At 31.0% G+C, this 6,143-nt stretch overlaps 1 protein-coding gene across 7 annotated transcripts in view; it reads left to right on the top strand.

The window, feature by feature from the left end:
* Window positions 1-2,776: 2,776 nt before the first annotated feature.
* Window positions 2,777-6,143, top strand: part of LOC117611100 (uncharacterized) — a 50,380-nt gene continuing 47,013 nt past the window's right edge. For 5 of the 7 annotated variants that reach the window (XM_034339011.2, XM_034339005.2, XM_034339010.2 and 2 more), the window contains exon 1: window positions 2,777-3,666. The gene's annotated coding sequence lies outside the window, so the exon portion shown is untranslated. Of the gene's footprint in view, window positions 3,850-4,770; window positions 4,792-6,143 lie in introns of those variants that run through there. The other 2 variants (XM_034338998.2, XM_076689504.1) reach the window with 2 other exon arrangements.

The raw sequence follows: 6,143 nt of genomic DNA, 5'->3' as shown, positions 1-6,143 counted from the left end.
ACAGGGTGTCACGCAACTACCTCGACAGGCGAAGAGGGATGATTGCTAAGGTGATTCTAAATAAATTTTTCCTTTGCCAAAATAACGCTTGGTTTTCGAGTTAATGACAAAAAACACCGACCAATCCGAGCGCGTACAGCGCGCAGTACCAGGGACTGCAGTGTCAGGTACGAAAAACGGGCCTGACGTATGTAGGTCGCGAACGAACGGCTTGGCACCCCGTTGGCACAGCATAATAAAAAAACTGAACTGGTAGAACATTTTTAGTCGTTGTTTAAAATGAATACGGAACCTAATCTCTTATCGCCTGTCATAATGTAAAAAAGGAAATTCTAAGGATTCTAAACAACAAATATTAAATGTTTGAAGTGGAATAATTAATAAACGTTTGAATTGGAGGCTACGTTAATGATGAAATATTTGAAAACAATTTTACAAAATGAAAACAATTATACAAAAGGCGTATAAGAAAAACTTTTCTTCTACTAGGAAGATTCTAGTTCAGACGTCGACAACCTATCAAATCATTATTGGCAGCATCGTATATTCGGGTATTTTTAATTTTTCGCCGCCTCCGAAAAGATTGAAATATTATTTAGTATACTATTTAACGAGTAAATAGGTTTTATTAATAGCTGTTGGGTATTTGTATAAATGAAGTAGAAATTGTTTCATACTTGTTAGTGCATTTCGAAGTCAGTTGTATTTTTTGTTAAAAATTATTTTATGTTGCATTATATTCCATTCTAGCATGGAAGGACCGACTGACGCAGCTATTACAGCTAGGAGAGGTATCTTTTTGGTCGAGGTATAGGCGAAAATCATATCTTTTTTTATCCGACTTCGAAAAGGAGGAGATTACTCAATTCGATCATGTTTTTTTTTTTTTTTTTTTTTTTTGTTTTTTTTTATGTGTGTGTTCACCGATTACTCCGAGATGGATGGACCAATCGGAACGAAACCTTTTGCATCTTGTAGGGTGTCTTCCGATTGGTCCCATTGAAAAAAAAAATGTTTCATTTTTTCATTGTTATTGCAAAATACTGGAAGTTTTTAATGTCAAGATTGGGCGATTTCAATGACCTTTTAATATGTTGTCAGGGACATGATTTTGAACAACTTTTTCATTATGCATGATTAACGGAAAGTTTTAGTTTCCAAGATATTCGTGAAAAACTATTGTTACTACTACATTGAATTCTACGTATGCCTACGTATCTCTACCGGTGTATGAGTCTGCATGCAGTCGCCGCCGATTCTGTACTGTTTCTTATATACATGTGTACTCTGCAAGGCATGTACCGATCGCGATGAAACGTTTCACATCTAATAGAAGATATTTCCGCGATATCTCACTTGCAAGAATTTATGCAATTTCTTATTGTTAATAACTATTGTTATAACTTGTATGGAGCTTGTTATCGTTAAAAACTATCGTTATTGCAATTAACTAATAAGAACGGTAAACCACCTTACGGCATCCTACAAATACTGCTCGTTCCACTAAAAAGTGTGAAATAAAATAATTTTTAATTAAAAATACAATCGACTTCGAACTGCACTAAAAAGTATGAAATAATTTCTACTTCATTTATACAAATACCCAAGAGCTATTAATAAAACCTATTTACTCGTTAAATAGTATACTAAATACATTTCAACCTTTTCGATAATGATTTGATAGGTTGTCGACGTCTGAACTAGAATCTTCCTAATAGAAGAAAAGTTTTTAATTTTGCGCCGCCTCCGAAAAGATTGAAATATTATTTAGTATACTATTTAACGAGTAAATAGGTTTTATTAATAGCTGTTGGGTATTTGTATAAATGAAGTAGAAATTATTTCATACTTTTTAGCGCATTTCGATGTCGGTTGTATTTTTTGTTAAAAATTATTTTTCATGTATAAGGAGCTCGAAATACATATTTAGTATATATTTCTTGTACTCTTGGGGAAATACATATAAAGTAACATACTTGAAACATCTGTCATCTCAGCCGCGGTAACTTTTTAATTTATCTTAAATTCGCTAGGATTATCAACAAGTTTATAGTTATTAAAAAATGCAATATTATCCGTTTAAGAATAATGAATAACATACGCTTTAGTTATTTAGCATACTTGGGGTTTAGAAGATTCATCAAAATCATGTAGAATTGTATCATTGAAAAATATTTTTTTTTATTGTCACGAAACCGTTAAAATTCTAGAAAATATATTCATAAAATTTAGTGTAAAATACATAAGTGTAAGTAATGGTTATAATAAACAATCAGAAAGTATTACATTATGGAATATCGGATCCTTCCGCGTTTCGCTAACGCGCGTTATGTTAGGCCGCAGCACGGAGAAATATACTAGTATGTATGCAACTCGTTTATACGTTTCTGCTATAACTTTTGAAGATCTGAAGCTTTTAAAAAAAAAAATTCCTTGATTCATACTGAAAATATTTAGAAACCAAACTTTGAAAGTCCGAAAGATATACAACGTTTACAATTGAACGAGAATACATTCAAGTTTTTTTTAAAAACTCCGTAATTATTCTTGGAACGTTTTGAAATTTTTATACACGTTCCATATTTCGTACAATATATGAAAGAATGTTGTGTCCAAGTTTCAATAAAAAATATCAATACCCGACCAAATTATGGCGAGACGAATATAAAAAGTTACTAACATTTTTTCGTTTCATAAACTACGTTTCTTGTCAATAATTCAAAAACGAAAAAAGCTACAAATTTAGTACCAATACAAAAAGACATTTCTAAAAATCGGAGACATTTCTAAGATTTCGACAATATTTGTGTATCAAAATTCGCGCGTACCTCCTCATTATATAAAATTCGGGCCATCAATTGATTTTTCACAATGTTTTATTTCATATTATTTTTTTTTTCATCATAACCGTTATAACATTAACCTACATCCTTACTACATTGGAATCGGTTGTTGGCAAATTGTTGATTAGAATTGACAAAGCTGCTCGACAATACTAAACTATGTATTATGGACTTGTACGTCGGCTTGTGTTACATGGTTTGAAAAGCCGATCGCCATGCCCATTGATTTACCGATTGATATCGATAAATATCAAAAGAAATCATGTCGAAACCATCAAGAGAATATGAATTCAGTGCTTGACATTGTAGAAAAATTCGCCGTTGCATCTATACACCAGATTACTGCCGACGCATTGAGAACGCAGCTTTACAGTACTTTTGTTTCCTATTACAGAATTTGAACAGATATTACCTAAATAATTCTTATCTATTTCAATAATAAAGAACATAACATGGAAACTAAAGAGAAACAAAAATATGACAATAATAAGAGAAAAATTGTAAGAAAGCATCGTGTATCCTGTATCCCTCCCCTATTCTCAAGTCGCAAGGGCAACTTTTCTTGTTCGTATCGATCGACGCCTGTGCAGTGTTGCGACCTCGACATAACCGTCGACCATAGTCCAGGGGAAGTAATCATTGTTCGATCTTCTTTCGTTTCGGACCAGTTTCTGCTATTTTCAACTCATTTAATTTTTTTTTCATATTCACATGTATCACAGTGTTAGTTTACGCTTGTTTACTAAAGATTAAAGGGGAAGAAGGAAAAGAACAGGATTAAAAACGAAGAATATTCGTAGCTGCAATACAGCCTTAAATCAAAGTAAGATACATTGAAACGTACCTATATTTTAAAAGAATTTTCACTCTGTGCACAAACAAATACAATTACAAAATGAAAAGGATACAGTTTCTGATCATATAATTTATCAACTAAAAAAACGTATTTTAACCATAATACGTATTTTAATTATACTGGTGTGTATGTGGATGAAGAATTTTTAATGTAAGTAAGAAATCTGTTTTCTGTATTTTGTTATAAACTATTCACCAAACAATTTTTTTCTTTTATTTATCATTTCTATCACTATCACATTTTATATTATTTTACATAAATGTAATAACAGAATTTAACACAATACAAGTGATATTATATTTATTTTAGAATCCATTCTAAAAAGATATAAGTAGAAGTTTTATTGTTCCCTTATTTTATTATATACAGGGTGTCCCGCGAATCATGGTCAACCGATTAGGAGATGATTCTACATGTAAAAATGCATTGAAAAGGAAGAATAAAATTTTTTCCTCCGTGTCTTCGTTTTCGAGAAAATCAAAGTCGAAAATTTACTCGGTACGTGTGCACTCGGTACATGACTTGGTGCATCACGAAGGAAAAAATTTTATTCTTTCTTTTCGACTCATTTTTACGCGTAGAATCACCTTCTAATCGGTTGACCATGAGTCACGGGACACCCTGTATATAAAAAATATAGTTTTGATATAGAGATACGTTTTAATCTTTCGTTGCATTCTGTGCGAATACGCTACATAAAATAACAGGACACGAAATTCCTGTTCATAAATAATATCGAACATAAATAAACTGCATATCTTATCATTAACGAATTTATCAAAAATATCTCTCATCCTTTGTAATTACAATTTTTAGTTTTACTTTCAGATAACGTCGTCAATTTCTAATGTATCATATAATTTGTCTTTAAGTAACTTTCTACAATAAACAAAGATTGGTTTTATTTTCTTACTTTTTCTCACGATTAAAAAAATGATACAACAAAAGGTTAAACAAGTAGCAATAATTCTACTAAATCTCCAGTAATATAAGCTATACTGACAAATAATTTCAGAATCAACCAATAAAATAAAAAGAAATATACATATTATATATCTTTATTTGACGTATGTAGATCGCGGTAATATTACAGTAAGTAGTAAACACTGCCATAAGTTCTACATTATAGCATAATTGCGTAATACATAGAGGGGAAGGGGAGACTTCGTCACTCGCTATAATGCTCGAGAGTTGGCACACATTATGACTAGTTTACACGAGACAAGCAATTCGACAAGCAACAAAATTTTCCCGGATAGATGCTTGCTTGTAAAATTATGATAATTCATTCACGATCAGTAAAGAGAAAAATGACTGGTGCACATCATTTCAAAGTCAGTTGTCAATTAACCAATACTAGTTCAAACTACTGCGGCCACAAGCTTCTCCATTAGCGGCTGATTTCATATGATTATGACTTTTTCTCGCGAATATTTCTATAAAATTCCGTGAATGATGGTTTAGAACACTGCGCGCCACAGGTTTGAGTCATAAACCATGATTCACGAAATTTTATAAAAACGTTAGCAAAAATAACCGTAACCACTGATTGTGAAGTCACCCACTGATTGAAGACCAGAATCGTTTTAACTATAGGTATACCATACCTAGTGGAAGGTGCCTCACCCTACACTGTCATAAGCCGAGCGAAGTCAATAAGATAAACATGGAGAAGCAAAACTGAACCAATGAAAGCATTCTTTGAGAAAATCATTAATTATTTATTTATTTATTTATTTATTTATTTATTTATTTATTTATTTATAATTATATATTGGTAGAAATTAACAGAAAAGCTAAACCTGTTTATAATTTTGCAACTATTTCAGCTTAAGAGACGACGTGTTGATTTATTATATATTTATAAACATATGTATTTATTTATTATATGTCTTGATATATTATATGATTATTAAGTTTTTACAATATTTTTACGATATTGATTCCCACTGAGCAAACATATTTATATTTTTAACTAGCAATCAATTAACAAGATATTAAACATATTCAAAATTGATTCAAAAATGAAATATTATAATTAACAAACTAAAGGCAATGGGGTTAAAAGCTAAAAACCAAATTGGTTTCTAAAGCTGAAATAGTTACAAAATTTTTTATCTCGTCATATGTCTACAATATGTAGATCATAATTTTTTACGGAAACAACATGATGGTTTAGTTTTGCTCTACAGTGTATACCGTAAGAACCTCACGTAAAAATCTTCTACTCGCTCTTAAAAGTCTCTTCCTTTTTAGTTCTACCTATTTCTGTCTGGCTCGACGCTTTTTTAACGTAATCCTTGTTCTACTGTTTACGCTACAATGTAGAGAATTTGGCATAAAATATGTATGAATGTCATAATCACTTTAGGACTTTGTGTAGTGTCTCCTGCATATTTTTTTTAAAGTTACTTATTTTTTTTTTTTTTTTTTTTTTTTTTTTT

This window comes from Osmia lignaria, chromosome 8 (genome assembly GCF_051020975.1).
Source record: "Osmia lignaria lignaria isolate PbOS001 chromosome 8, iyOsmLign1, whole genome shotgun sequence".
NCBI classification, from domain to species: Eukaryota; Metazoa; Arthropoda; class Insecta; order Hymenoptera; family Megachilidae; genus Osmia; species Osmia lignaria.
The sequence above is the reverse complement of the archived record's forward strand: the minus strand, read 5'-3'. Positions and strand labels throughout refer to the sequence as shown.